Raw genomic sequence first — 16171 nt, 5'->3', positions numbered from 1 at the left:
TAGTACTCAGGTGATTCGATTGAAGAAGGGAGCACAGGGAAGTACATGGGAAAGTATTGCTCTTAATCTTAAGCATGTAGATACATATAAGCAGTGAAAGTAGAGAGATGATATGCAACAGAGGGATATAAGAGTAAAAGGATAAGAAGGAAATATGTAAGGTCAACAGAGGATGAAATATAGAGATGGGAGGATACAGACAACCAACAACAGTACGGTCATGGGGTAGTTGTTTGAATGGTTCGTTAAGATGGTGAAGCGAGAGCGATATAGCAGGGGCATGTGGGTGGCCTGCTGGAGGGAGGTTGTGGCCGGAGGGAGGGGAGGGATGTGATAGAAGAAATGAGTGGTGAAAGAAGAGGAGGGAAGTACGAGAAGGGAGAAAATGAAGAGGACGAGAAGCACCATTAAGCTTGGGTTATGAGGGTTATGAGGCATAGCGGGTGATAGAAAGGTGATACAGTGAAGAACGAGAGAGAGAGAGAGAGAGAGAGAGAGAGAGAGAGAGAGAGAGAGAGAGAGAGAGAGAGAGAGAGAGAGAGAGAGAGAGAGAGAGAGAGAGAGAGAGAGAGAGAGAGAGAGAGAGAGAGAGAGAGAGAGAGAGAGAGAGAGAGAGAGAGAGAGAGAGAGAGAGAGAGAGAGAGAGAGAGAGAGAGAGAGACCTTTCCTTAGTTGTGATCTGAGTGAGAGTCACGACCAAACGTTACCCGTACATCATATAACAATATTATACCTTAGATACCTGAAGGCATCATAACTTTGCCTGACATGAATAGTTCAGTTATCATGTACCTTGTCATGTATTTCATCTATTAATGTCCATTCTCTTTAGATGATTCACTCACTGTATTTTGTTCACGGTTGCTCAGAATTAGTCATAGTACCCTTATGTAAGCTGTAAAACACTTTCACTGAGGCCCACTCCCCAGGCCTTTTGTGCATTACCGCCCATAGGACGGGTAGGCGTGCAAAATAGTTTCGCCTCTCTCCCAGCAGCAATCAAGATCAGTGAGGACTTCTGTGCGTTAACTAGTTCATCCAACTCGAGATCACCCAGAGGTGTCCACGTTCGGTGATAAGTCTCTTGCTGACGAGACCCTAATGAGTCTACCAGCGGCTGGTGCATTGCATTTGTTACATGTATCAGGTGTAGGATACTATGGTGATAATAATGCACATAACAAAGGTTAAATTCCCTAATATCTTTTCGTTTGTCGCCTTTCCAGTTACTGTGGAACCGAAAAACGTTTGCTCAGGAAACGGGTCTTTTTGCAAAAGAGATAAAAAAAATGACAATGCTATAGGGAAATGAGAACTGACATTAAGATATCACATAACGGCAGAATAAGCAATGTGATAAGTAATGTGATATTCGTTAGAGAAGAAACCTCAAGTTTGTTAAAAATTTTGGGGCACTGAAAAACGCATTTACGAACGTTTTAAATTAGTATTACAGTGAAATGAAGCTATAAAATATAGGATTTCCAGAATATGAGATACACTGTGTTGTAGTTTATAACACATTGATATAAAAGTCATACCTCATTTTAGAGTGCGAGATGTCACTTTAGAGACACCTTCGACATTCAGTCTCTTTTTAAATGCAAAGTCGATAAACTGAAATCTGAGAGACGAGGACTGGCAAAATATTTCATAACCACTGAGTCATGTCAATTTAAGTGCAACGTAATTTCTAGCAATACAGTACTTTAGAAAAACATGAAACTGATAAGTGTTATGTGGGACACATAACGGCACTTGGCGTTGCGTGGGACATACAACGATCGAGAAAACGGTGCCAGTTTATTGCGTGGGAGTGTGGTATACAGGAGTCGACGTGCAGTCAATGGACTAAACCAAGGCATTTAAAGCAGCCGGGGGAGACCACGGTTGTAGATTGGGGGCTGCGGTTTCAGTGCATAACATATAAAAGAAATCATTTTATAGAGTTGAGCCCAAACCTCCCATTGACACCAAGAATCTTTTAGTTATCCCTTTTACTTAACTTCCCATGTTGCTTAAATCCTTTAATGTAAATGGTGCCTTCAGCAACAATAATACTATAAAGAATATCTTAATCACGAATTCACCAGAATATTCTCTTGAATGCATCTATAAAATACCATGTGGAAACTGTGATAAATTATATGTTGGGCAGACTGGTAAGGATCTTTCTGTTAGACTTAAGCAACATGGATATAGAATAAGAACGGAACAAGAATCAAATGCCTTGTTTAATCACGTTAAAAACTTTGATCATTGTATTGACTGGAGTAATGCCATCTCAGTTATTAACTCTACCTCTATTACGACGTGAAATATCATTGAAACTTCTATTGTTAAAGACACAAACAACTATAATCTTAATATTAGTGATGGTCTGTACAAATTAGATAACTTTATTGTTGATAAAATTTAGAAAATGATAAGTTTATGAACGCTCCTCGTCTGTCTTGGAAAATCGCGTTTACCAAATGGCGTCCTAGCTTCGTCTCTTCGATGTATATCAACTGACTGTTATATTTCTCTCTTGTGTCTCCCCTAATGATGTGATTATTACACGAAAGTGCACTTGGGAATTTATCGTGTTTCATTTTCCCCGTGTACTCATATGAATATCTTGATCACACGCAAAATTGTGATCCTTTCCAATACTTATATATATATATATATATATATATATATATATATATATATATATATATATATATATATATACGAATAAAGTGCATATGAACGCGCACCTTCATAGAATATACAAACCTCCAGCAGCCAGGTTCGAACCCGAGACCCCTGTGCCACATGCGGGAATGCTACCGCTAGGCTCCAGGCTTGGCTAATAGGAAATAACTATTCGAATACTATGTACTCGAATACCCTTCGTCTCACATTGGTGAGTAACGGGGTCTACGCCGGATATTTCCCAACAGGCGCACATAGTCAGCAAATATCATTTTACCGAACCTAACTGTACAACGCGGAGGTATATGAATACGAACATAGTGCATGTGAATGCGCACCTTCATAGGTTCGGTAAAATGCTCACTATGTGCGCCTGTTGGGAAATAACCGGTGTAGACCCCGTTGCTCACCAATATGAGACGAAGGGTATTCGAGTACATAGTATTCGAATAGTTATTTCCTATTAGCCAGGCCCATAGTCTAGCGGTAGCATTCCCGCCTGTGGCACAAGGGTCCCGGGTTTGATCCTGGCTGTTGGAGTTTTGTATATTCTATGAAGGTGCTAGTTCATATGCACTTTATTCGTATTCATATACCTCCGCGTTGTACAGTTAGGTTCGGTAAAATGCTATCTGCTGACTATGTGCGCCTGATGGGAAATAACCTGTGTAGACCCCGTTGCTCACCAATGTAAGACGAAGGGTATTCGAGTACATAGTATTCGAATAGTTATTTCCTATTAGCCAGGCCCATAGCCTAGCGGTAACATTCCCGCATGTGGCACAGGGGTCCTGGGTTCGATCCTGGCGGTTAGAGATTTGTATGCTTTATATATATATATGTATATATATATATATATATATATATATATATATATATATATATATATATATATATATATATATATATATATATATATATATATATATATATAAATATATATATATATATATATATATATATATATATATATATATATAAATATATATATATATATATATATATATATATATATATATATATATATATATATATATATATATATATTATCCCTGGGGAGAGGGGAGAAAGAATACTTCCCACGTATTCCCTGCGTGTTGTAGAAGGCGACTAAAAGGGAAGGAAGCGGGGGGCTGGAAATCCTCCCCTCTCGTTTTTAGTTTTCTTAATGAAGGAACAGAGGAGGGGGCCAAGTGAGGATATTCCCTCAAGGGCTCAGTCCTCTGTTCTTAACGCTACCTTGCTGACGCGGGAAATGGCGAATAGTATAAAAAAAAAATATATATATATATATATATATATATATATATATATATATATATATATATATATATATATATATGTATATATATGTATATATATATATATACATATATATATATATATATATATATATAAATATATATATATTTATATATATATATATATTTATATATATATATATATATATATTTTTTTTTTTTTTTTTTTCCTTTGTCGCTGTCTCCCGCGTTTGCGAGGTAGCGCAAGGAAACAGACGAAAGAAATGGCCCAACCCACCCCCATACACATGCCTTGATTCAATCCACTGACAGCACGTCAACCCCGGTATACCACATCGCTCCAATTCACTCTATTCTTTGCCCTCCTTTCACCCTCCTGCATGTTCAGGCCCCGATCACACAAAATCTTTTTCACTCCATCTTTCCACCTCCAATTTGGTCTCCCTCTTCTCCTCGTTCCCTCCACCTCCGACACATATATCCTCTTGGTCAATCTTTCCTAACTCATTCTCTCCATGTGACCAAACCATTTCAAAACACCCTCTTCTGCTCTCTCAACCACGCTCTTTTTATTTCCACACATCTCTCTTACCCTTACGTTACTTACTCGATCAAACCACCTCACACCACACATTGTCCTCAAACATCTCATTTCCAGCACATCCATCCTCCTGCGCACAACTCTATCCATAGTCCACGCCTCGCAACCATACAACATTGTTGGAACCACTATTCCTTCAAACATACCCATTTTTGCTTTCCGAGATAATGTTCCCGACTTCCACACATTCTTCAAGGCTCCCAGAATTTTCACCCCCTCCCCCACCCTATGATCCATTTCCGCTTCCATGGTTCCATCCGCTGCCAGATCCACTCCCAGATATCTAAAACACTTCACTTCCTCCAGTTTTTCTCCATTCAAACTCACCTCCCAATTGAATTGACCCTCAACCCTACTGTACCTAATAACCTTGCTCTTATTCACATTTACTCTTAACTTTCTTCTTTCACACACTTTACCAAACTCAGTCACCAGCTTCTGCAGTTTCTCACATGAATCAGCCACCAGCGCTGTTTCATCAGCGAACAACAACTGACTCACTTCCCAAGCTCTCTCATCCCCAACAGACTTCATACTTGCCCCTCTTTCCAAAACTCTTGCATTCACCTCCCTAACCACCCCATCCATAAACAAATTAAACAACCATGGAGACATCACACACCCCTGCCGCAAACCTACATTCACTGAGAACCAATCACTTTCCTCTCTTCCTACACGTACACATGCCTTACATCCTCGATAAAAACTTTTCACTGCTTCTAACAACTTGCCTCCCACACCATATATTCTTAATACCTTCCACAGAGCATCTCTATCAACTCTATCATGTGCCTTCTCCAGATCCATAAATGCTACATACAAATCCATTTGCTTTTCTAAGTATTTCTCACATACATTCTTCAAAGCAAACACCTGATCCACACATCCTCTACCACTTCTGAAACCACACTGCTCTTCCCCAATCTGATGCTCTGTACATGCCTTCACCCTCTCAATCAATACCCTCCCATATAATTTGCCAGGAATACTCAACAAACTTATACCTCTGTAATATATATATATATATATATATATATATATATATATATATATATATATATATATATATATATATATATATATATATATATATATATATATATATATATATATATATATATATATATATATATATATATATATATATATATATATATATATATATACATATATATATATATATATATATATATATATATATATATATATATATATATATATATATATATATATATATATATATATATATATATATATATATATATATATATATATATATATATATATATATACATATATATATATATATATATATATATATATATATATATATATATATATATATATATATATATATATATATATATATATATATATATATATATATATAATATATATATATATATATATATATATATATATATATATATATATATATATATATATATATATATATATATATATATACATACATATATATATATATATATATATATATATATATATATATATATATATATATATATATATATATATATATATATATATATATATATATATATATATACATCAGAGCTGGGGGTTGGAAATCCTTCCCTCCAGGCTTTACTTTTCCAAAAGAGGGAACAGAGAAGGGGCCAAGTGAGACTTTTCTCTCTCTGTGGCTCAGTCCTCTGTTCTTAATGCTACCTCGCTAAAGTGTGTGAAAGAAGAAAGCTGAATGTAAATGTAAATAAGGGCAAGGTTATTAGGTACAGCAAGGTTGAGGGACAAATAGATTAGGAGGTAAGTTTTAATGGAGAAGAACTGGAGGAAGTGAAGTGTTTTAGATATCTGGGAGTGGAATTAACAGCGGATGGAACCATGGAAGTGGAAGTGAGTCACAGGGTGGGGGAGGGGGCGAAGGTTCGGGAACGTTGAAGAATGTGCGGAAGGCGAGAAGATCATCTAGGAAAGCAAATATGGGTATGCTTGAAGGAATAGTGGTTCCAAAAATGTTATATTGTTGCGAGGCGTGGGCTATAGATAGAGTTGTGTGGAGGAGGGTGGATGTGTTCGAAATGAGATGTTTGAGGATAATATGTGGTGTGCGGTAGTTTGATTAAGTAAGTAATGAGAGGATAAGAGAGGTGTAATAAAAAGAGTGTGGTTGCGAGAGCAGAAGAGGTGTATTGAAATGGTTTGTCCACATGGAGAGAATGAGTAAGGAAAGATTGACAAAGAGGATATATGTGTCAGAGGTGGATGGAACGGGGAGAATTGAAGACCAAAATGGAGATGGAAAGATGTAGTGAAAAGGATTTTGAGCGATCGGGGCCTGAATATGCAGGAGGGTGAGAGGCGTGCAATAAATAGAGTGAATTGAAACGATGTGGTACACAAGGTGGACGTGCTGTCAATGGATTGAACCAGGACATGTGAAGTGTCTGAGGTAAACCATGGAAAGTTTTGTGGGGCCTAGATGTGGAAAGGGAGCTGTGGTTTCGATGCATTACATATGACAGCTAGAGACAATGTGAACGAATGTAGCCTTTGTTGTCTTTTCCCAGCGCTGCCTCGCGCGCGTGTGGGTGGAAATGGGTGGCATTTCACATGTGGTGGGGTGGCGACAGGAATGGCTTAGGGCAGCAAGTATGAATATGTACATGTGTATATATGTATTTGTCTGCGTATGTTTATGTATGCATACAGTGAAATGTATAGGTATGTATATGGGCGTGTATGTATATACCAACCCACATACACAAATATATACATAAACGCCGACACACGCACATATGCATACCTATACATTTCAACGTATCCATACATATACATCTACAGACATATACATATACATACATGTAAATATTCATACATACTGCCTTTATCTATTCCTACCGTCACCCCGCCACATGAAATGACAGCCTCCTCCGCCCGCGTGCGCGCGACGTAGTGCCAGGAAACGACACCAAAGGCCACATTTGTTCACACTCTGTCTCTAGCTGTCATGTGTATTGCACTGAAACCACACCTCCCTTTCCACATCCATGCCCCACAAAACTTTCCCGGGTTTACCAAAGACGTTTCACATGCCCTGGTTCAATCCATTGACAGCAAGTCGACCCCGGTATACCACATCGTTCCAATTCACTCTATTCCTTGCACGCTTTTCACCCTCCTGTATGTTCAAGCTCCAATCGCTCAAAATCTTTTTCACCCCTTCCTTCCACCTTCACTTTGGTCTCCCACTTCTCCTCGTTTCCTCCACCTTTGACACATATATCGTCTTTGTCAATCTTTCCTAACTCATTCTCTCCATGTGACCAAACCATTTCAATACACCCTCTTTTGCTCTCTCAGCTACGTTCTTTTTATTACCACACATCTCTTTTACCCTTTCATTACTGACTCGAGGAAACCACCTCACACCACATATTGTCCTCAAACATTTCATTTCCAACTCATCCACTCTTCTCGGCACAACCCTATATATCTCCTATGCCTCACAACCATGTAACATTGTTGAGCCACTATTCCTTCATACATACCCATTTTTGCTCTCCGAGATAACGCTCTCTCCTTCCATACATTCGTCAACGCTCCCAGAACCTTCGCCCCCTCCCCCACCCTGTGACTCACTTCAGCTTCCATGGATCCATCCGCTGCCAAATGAACTCCCAAATGTCTAAAACACTTCAATTCCTCCAGTTTTTCTCCATTCAAACTTTCCTCCCACTTTACTTGTCCCTCAACCCTATTGAACCTAATAACCTTGCTCTTATCCACTTTTACTCTTAAATTTTTTCCTTTACCAAACTCAGCCACTAACTTCTGCAGTTTTTCACCCGAATCAGCGATCAGCGCTGTATCATCAGCGAACAAAAACTGACTCATTTCCCAAGCCCTCTTACCCACAACAGACTGCATACTTGCTCCTCTCTCCAAAACTCTTGCATTTACCTCCCGAGCAACCCAATCCATAAACAAATTACACAAACATGGAGACATCACACACCCCTGCTGCAAACTGACATTCACTGGGAACCAATCACTTTCCTCTGTTCCTACCCATACACATGCCTTACATCCTCGATAAAAGTTTTTTTTTTACCGCTTCTAGCAACTTACCACCCACACCATATAATCTTAATACCTTACACAGAGCATCTCTGTTAAGTCTATCATATGCCTTCTCCAGATCCATAAATGCTATATACAAATCCATTGCTTTTCTAGGTATTTCTCACATACATTCTTCAAAGCAAACACATGATCCACACATCCACTACCACTTCTGAAACCACGCTGCTCCTCCCAAATCTGATGCTCTGTACATGCCTTCACCCTCTCAATCAATACCCTCCCATATAATTTACCAGTAATACTCAACAAACTTATACCTCTGTAATTTGAACTCTCACCTCTGTCCCCTTTGCCTTTGTACAATGGCACTATACATGCATTCCGCTAATAATCAGGCACTTGACCATGATCCATACATATACTGAATATCCTCACCAACCAGTCAACAACAGTTACCCTCTTTTTTAGTAAATTCCACAACAATACCATCCAAGCCCCCCGCCTTGCAGGCTTTCATCTTCAGCAAAGCTTTCATTTCCTCTTCTCTGTTTACCAAATCATTCTCCCTGACCCTCTCGCCTCGCACACCACCATGACCAAAACACCCTATATCTCCAACTCTATCATCAAACGCATTCAACAAACCTTCAAAATATTCACTCCATCTCCCCCTCACTTCACGACTAGTTATTACCTCCTCATTTGCCCTCTCCACCTATGTTGTCATTTGTTCTCTTGTGTTACGCACTTTATTTACCTCCTTCCAAAGCGTCTTTTTATCTTCCCTAAAATTTGATGATACTCTCTCACCCCTACTCTCATTTGCCCTCTTTTTCACTTCTTGCACCTTCCTCTTGACCTCTTGGATCTTTGTTTTATACATCTCCCATTATTTGCACTATTTCCCTGCAAAAATCGTCCAAATGCCTCTCTTCTCTTTCATTAATATTCTTGCTTCTTCATCTCATCACTCACTACCCTTTCCAATATGCCCACCTTCCACGTTTCTCATGCCACAAGCATCTTTTGCGCGAGCCATCACTGCTTCCCTAAATTCCTCCCCCACTCCCCTTACGTCATTTGCTCTCACCTTTTTCTATTCTGCACTCAATCTCTCTTGGCACCTCCTCACACAAGTCTCCTTTCCAGGCTCACTTACCCTCACCACTCTCTTCACCCCAACTTTATCTCTTCTTTTCTGAAAACCTATACATATCTTTACCTCTGCCTTCACAATATTATGATCAGACATCCCTCCAGTTGTCCCTCTCAGCATATTAACATGCAAAAGTCTCTCACGCGCCTATCATCAACACGTAGTCCAATAACGCTTTCTGGCCATCTCCCCTACTTACATGCGTATACTTATGTATATCTCTCTTTTTAAACCAGGTGTTTCCAATCACCAGTCTTTTTTGAGCACACAAACCTACGAGTTCTTCATCATTTTCATTTACAACAATGAACACCCCATGTACACCAGTTTTACTCTCAATTCCCACATTACTCACCTTTACATTCAAATCACCTATCACTGTAACCCGGTCTCGTGCATCAAAGCTGTTAATGCACTCACTCAGCTGCTCCCAAAACACTTGCCTCTCATGATCTTTCTTCTCATGACCAGGTGCATAGACAGCAATAATTTCCCATCTCTCTCCATCTACTTTCAGCTTTACCCATATCAATCCAGAGTTTACTTTCTTACACGCTATCTCATACTCCCACAACTCCTGCTTCAGGAGTAGTACTACTCCTTCCTTTGCTCTTGTCCTCGCACCAGCCCCAGACTTTACTCCCAAGACATTCTCAAACCACTCTTCCCCTTTACCCTTGAGCTTTGTATCACTTAGAGCCAAAACATCCAGTTTCCTTTCCTCAAACATTCTATCTATCCCTCCTTTTTCTCATCTTGGTTACATCCACACACACTTAGACACCCCAATCTGAGCCTTCGAGGAGGATGAGAAATCCCCGCATGACTCCTTCTGTTTTCCTTTTAGAAAGCTGAAATACAAGGAGGGGAGGATTTTTAGACCCCCGCTCGCGTCCCCTTTAGTCGCCTTCTACAACACGCAGGAAATGCTTGCGAAGTATTCTTTCTACCCTATCCCCAGAGGGAGTCACGCACATTCATATACAAAGACAATCATCAAACAAATTACATTATTTGTTATGATAGTGAATACATTCGTACCCAGAAGTAATGATCAAGACCCTGCAGGTAAACACATCAACAACTCACCTTCTTTATACACAGCTACACTAGAAAAAAATAAAGTAAAAAGAGAGTGACTCTGGAAGAGGTGAAAAATGTGACAGGGAAATGGAAAATGTCTTCGAAGCGCTGGCAACATGGGGATATATCGCTCGCCCTGACACTTTCATCAGTCATACGTTATGCCGTTGGGGGTGTGTTGTGCAGGTGACCGAGGCAGACGATGTAGTAGTAACAATTACAACCACCCAACATCGCCTTTCCATTGCTATTGAACTGATGGCCAATCCTTGACAAGCGGTGGAGACGCCACCGTTATGATTCGTTGGTCAGGGAGGCGACGCCTGTCATGACGTTCCCAGGGTCCTGATTACAGGGGCAGTTTTAATCAAGTTTAGTGCCAGGCTGGTGTGTAGCAAGGCACGTAGTGCAATCTTTTTTCAGCAAGCTTGTATGATAGTAGAATGATGTGACCTTTGACCTATGGTGGAAAGAACAGCACTGGCGGTGCAACCGTTAGGATGCGCCTTTCACCACTCACATATAACTATGTGACACAGTCCCTGGAGGTGGGGATCTCCCATGATAGCTTGTGGACACTCATTTCTTTTTAGCTCATACTTCTTTTCTTCTTTTTTCTTCTACATATATATATATATATATATATATATATATATACATATATATCTTTTTTTTATGCTATTCGCCATTTCCCGCATTAGCGAGGTAGCGTTAAGAACAGAGGACTGGGCCTTTGAGGGAATATCCTCACCTGGCCCCCTTCTCTGTTCCTTCTTTTGAAAAAAAGAAAAAAAAATTGAGAGGGGAGGATTTCCAGCCCCCCGCTCCCTTCCCTTTTAGTCGCCTTCTACGACACGCAGGGAATACGTGGGTAGTATTCTTTCTCCCCTATCCCCAGGGATAATATGTATATATATATATATATATATATATATATATATACATATATATAGTTTTCATACATGGTGCTTTGACAAGAAAATAGTGAAATTGGAAAAAATGTAGCTTAGATATTGAAGCTTATTGATTCAGTGGTTAAATTGATGAGAACTACTATTGACGTTTGTGTAAATAAATTATACATTTCCTTTTTCCATAGCCAGAGGTTGAACCATTATGTGACATCCATTTTTTCATTTCATTTCAAGCTAGAAGTTTCAGTTTTCTAAATTGTTTCTTACATTTTTCATATGTATATATATGCATGTGTGTGTGTGTGTATGTGTATATATATATATATATATATATATATATATATATATATATATATATATATATATATATATATATATATATATATATATATATATATATATATATATATATATATTATCCCTGGGGATAGGGGTGAAAGAATACTTCCCACGCATTCCTCGCGTGTCGTAGAAAGCGACTAGAGGGGACGGGAGCGGGGGGCCAGAAATCCTCCCCTCCTTGTATTTTTTTAACTTTCTAAAATGGGAAACAGAAGAAGGAGTCACGCGGGGAGTGCTCATCCTCCTCGAAGGCTCAGAGTGGGGTGCCTAAATGTGTGTGGATGTAACCAAGATGTGAGAAAAGGAGAGATAGGTATTATGTTTGAGGAAAGGAACCTGGATGTTTTGGCTCTGAGTGAAACGAAGCTCAAGGGTAAAGGAGAAGAGCGGTTTGGGAATGTCTTGGGAGTAAAGTCAGGGGTTAGTGAGAAGACAAGAGCAAGGGAAGGAGTAGCAATACTCCTGAAACAGGAGTTGTGGGAGTATGTGATAGAATGTAAGAAAGTAAATTCTCGATTAATATGGGTAAAACTGAAAGTTGATGGAGAGAGATGGGTGATTATTGGTGCATATGCACCTGGGCATGAGAAGAAAGATCATGAGAGGCAAGTGTTTTGGGAGCAGCTGAATGAGTGTGTTAGTGGTTTTGATGCACGAGACCGGGTTATAGTGATGGGTGATTTGAATGCAAAGGTGAGTAATGTGGCAGTTGAGGGAATAATTGGTATACATGGGATGTTCAGTGTTGTAAATGGAAATGGTGAAGAGCTTGTAGATTTATGTGCTGAAAAAGGACTGATGATTGGGAATACCTGGTTTAAAAAGCGAGATATACATAAGTATACTTATGTAAGTAGGAGAGATGGCCAGAGAGCGTTATTGGATTACGTGTTAATTGACAGGCGCGCGAAAATGAGACTTTTGGATGTTAATGTGCTGAGAGGTGCAACTGGAGGGATGTCTGATCATTATCTTGTGGAGGCTAAGGTGAAGATTTGTATGGGTTTTCAGAAAAGAAGAGTGAATGTTGGGGTGAAGAGGGTGGTGAGAGCAAGTGAGCTTGGGAAGGAGACTTGTGTGAGGAAGTACCAGGAGAGACTGAGTACAGAATGGAAAAAGGTGAGAACAATGGAAGTAAGGGGAGTGGGGGAGGAATGGGATGTATTTAGGGAATCAGTGATGGATTGCGCAAAAGATGCTTGTGGCATGAGAAGAGTGGGAGGTGGGTTGATTAGAAAGGGTAGTGAGTGGTGGGATGAAGAAGTAAGAGTATTAGTGAAAGAGAAGAGAGAGGCATTTGGACGATTTTTGCAGGGAAAAAATGCAATTGAGTGGGAGATGTATAAAAGAAAGAGACAAGAGGTCAAGAGAAAGGTGCAAGAGGTGAAAAAAAGGGCAAATGAGAGTTGGGGTGAGAGAGTATCATTAAATTTCAGGGAGAATAAAAAGATGTTCTGGAAGGAGGTAAATAAAGTGCGTAAGACAAGGGAGCAAATGGGAACTTCAGTGAAGGGCGCAAATGGGGAGGTGATAACAAGTAGTGGTGATGTGAGAAGGAGATGGAGTGAGTATTTTGAAGGTTTGTTGAATGTGTTTGATGATAGAGTGGCAGATATAGGGTGTTTTGGTCGAGATGGTGTGCAAAGTGAGAGGGTTAGGGAAAATGATTTGGTAAACAGAGAAGAGGTAGTAAAAGCTTTGCGGAAGATGAAAGCCGGCAAGGCAGCAGGTTTGGATGGTATTGCAGTGGAATTTATTAAAAAAGGGGGTGACTGTATTGTTGACTGGTTGGTAAGGTTATTTAATGTATGTATGACTCGTGGTGAGGTGCCTGAGGATTGGCGGAATGCGTGCATAGTGCCATTGTACAAAGGCAAAGGGGATAAGAGTGAGTGCTCAAATTACAGAGGTATAAGATTGTTGAGTATTCCTGGTAAATTATATGGGAGGGTATTGATTGAGAGGGTGAAGGCATGTACAGAGCATCAGATTGGGGAAGAGCAGTGTGGTTTCAGAAGTGGTAGAGGATGTGTGGATCAGGTGTTTGCTTTGAAGAATGTATGTGAGAAATACTAAGAAAAGCAAATGGATTTGTATGTAGCATTTATGGATCTGGAGAAGGCATATGATAGAGTTGATAGAGATTCTCTGTGGAAGGTATTAAGAATATATGGTGTGGGAGGCAAGTTGTTAGAAGCAGTGAAAAGTTTTTATCGAGGATGTAAGGCATGTGTACGTGTAGGAAGAGAGGAAAGTGATTGGTTCTCAGTGAATGTAGGTTTGCGGCAGGGGTGTGTGATGTCTCCATGGTTGTTTAATTTGTTTATGGATGGAGTTGTTAGGGAGGTGAATGCAAGAGTTTTGGAAAGAGGGGCAAGTATGAAGTCTGTTGGGGATGAGAGAGCTTGGGAAGTGAGTCAGTTGTTGTTCGCTGATGATACAGCGCTGGTGGCTGATTCATGTGAGAAACTGCAGAAGCTGGTGACTGAGTTTGGTAAAGTGTGTGAAAGAAGAAAGTTAAGAGTAAATGTGAATAAGAGCAAGGTTATTAGGTACAGTAGGGTTGAGGGTCAAGTCAATTGGGAGGTGAGTTTGAATGGAGAAAAACTGGAGGAAGTGAAGTGTTTTAGATATCTGGGAGTGGATCTGGCAGCGGATGGAACCATGGAAGCGGAAGTGGATCATAGGGTGGGGGAGGGGGCGAAAATTCTGGGAGCCTTGAAGAATGTGTGGAAGTCGAGAACATTATCTCGGAAAGCAAAAATGGGTATGTTTGAAGGAATAGTGGTTCCAACAATGTTGTATGGTTGCGAGGCGTGGGCTATGGATAGAGTTGTGCGCAGGATGATGGATCTGCTGGAAATGAGATGTTTGAGGACAATGTGTGGTGTGAGGTGGTTTGATCGAGTAAGTAACGTAAGGGTGAGAGAGATGTGTGGAAATAAAAAGAGCGTGGTTGAGAGAGCAGAAGAGGGTGTTTTGAAGTGGTTCGGGCACATGGAGAGAATGAGTGAGGAAAGATTGACCAAGAGAATATATGTGTCGGAGGTGGAGGGAACAAGGAGAAGAGGGAGACCAAATTGGAGGTGGAAAGATGGAGTGAAAAAGATTTTGTGTGATCGGGGCCTGAACATGCAGGAGGGTGAAAGGAGGGCAAGGAATAGAGTGAATTGGAGCGATGTGGTATACCGGGGTTGACGTGCTGTCAGTGGATTGAATCAAGGCATGTGAAGCGTCTGGGGTAAACCATGGAAAGCTGTGTAGGTATGTATATTTGCGTGTGTGGACGTATGTATATACATGTGTATGGGGGTGGGTTGGGCCATTTCTTTCGTCTGTTTCCTTGCGGTACCTCGCAAACGCGGGAGACAGCGACAAAGCAAAAAAAAAAAAAAAATGTATATATGTATATATATACATCATACAAAGCTCCAACAGCCAGGATCGAACCTGGGACCCCTTGTGCAAGAGGCAGGCATGCTAACCGCTAGGCTAAGGGACTGTATAATAGGAAACAACTATTCGAAATACTAAGTACTCGAATACCTTTCGTCTCACAATGGTGAGCAACGGGGTCTATCGGTTGTTTCCGAACAGAACACATAGCCAGCTGATAGCGTTTTACCGAACCTGACTGTACAACGCGGAGTTATATGACATGTTTTGGACAATCACATGTTTACCAAATGGCGTCCTAGCTTTGTCTCTATGATGTATATCAACTGACTGTTATATTTCTTTCTTGTGTCTCCCCTGATGATGTGATTATTACACGAAAGTGCACTTGGGAACTTTTCGTGTTTCATTTTCCCCGTGGATTCGTAGGAATATATATATATATATATATATATATATATATATATATATATATATATATATATATATATATATATATATATATATATATATATATATATATATATATATATATATATATATATATATATATATATATATATGCATATATATATATATATATATATATATATATATATATATATATATATATATATATATATATATATATATATATATATATATATATATATATATGTATATATGTATA

The sequence above is a fragment of the Panulirus ornatus genome, chromosome 38 (genome assembly GCF_036320965.1).
Source record: "Panulirus ornatus isolate Po-2019 chromosome 38, ASM3632096v1, whole genome shotgun sequence".
Classification (NCBI taxonomy): Eukaryota; Metazoa; Arthropoda; class Malacostraca; order Decapoda; family Palinuridae; genus Panulirus; species Panulirus ornatus.
The sequence above is the reverse complement of the archived record's forward strand: the minus strand, read 5'-3'. Positions refer to the sequence as shown.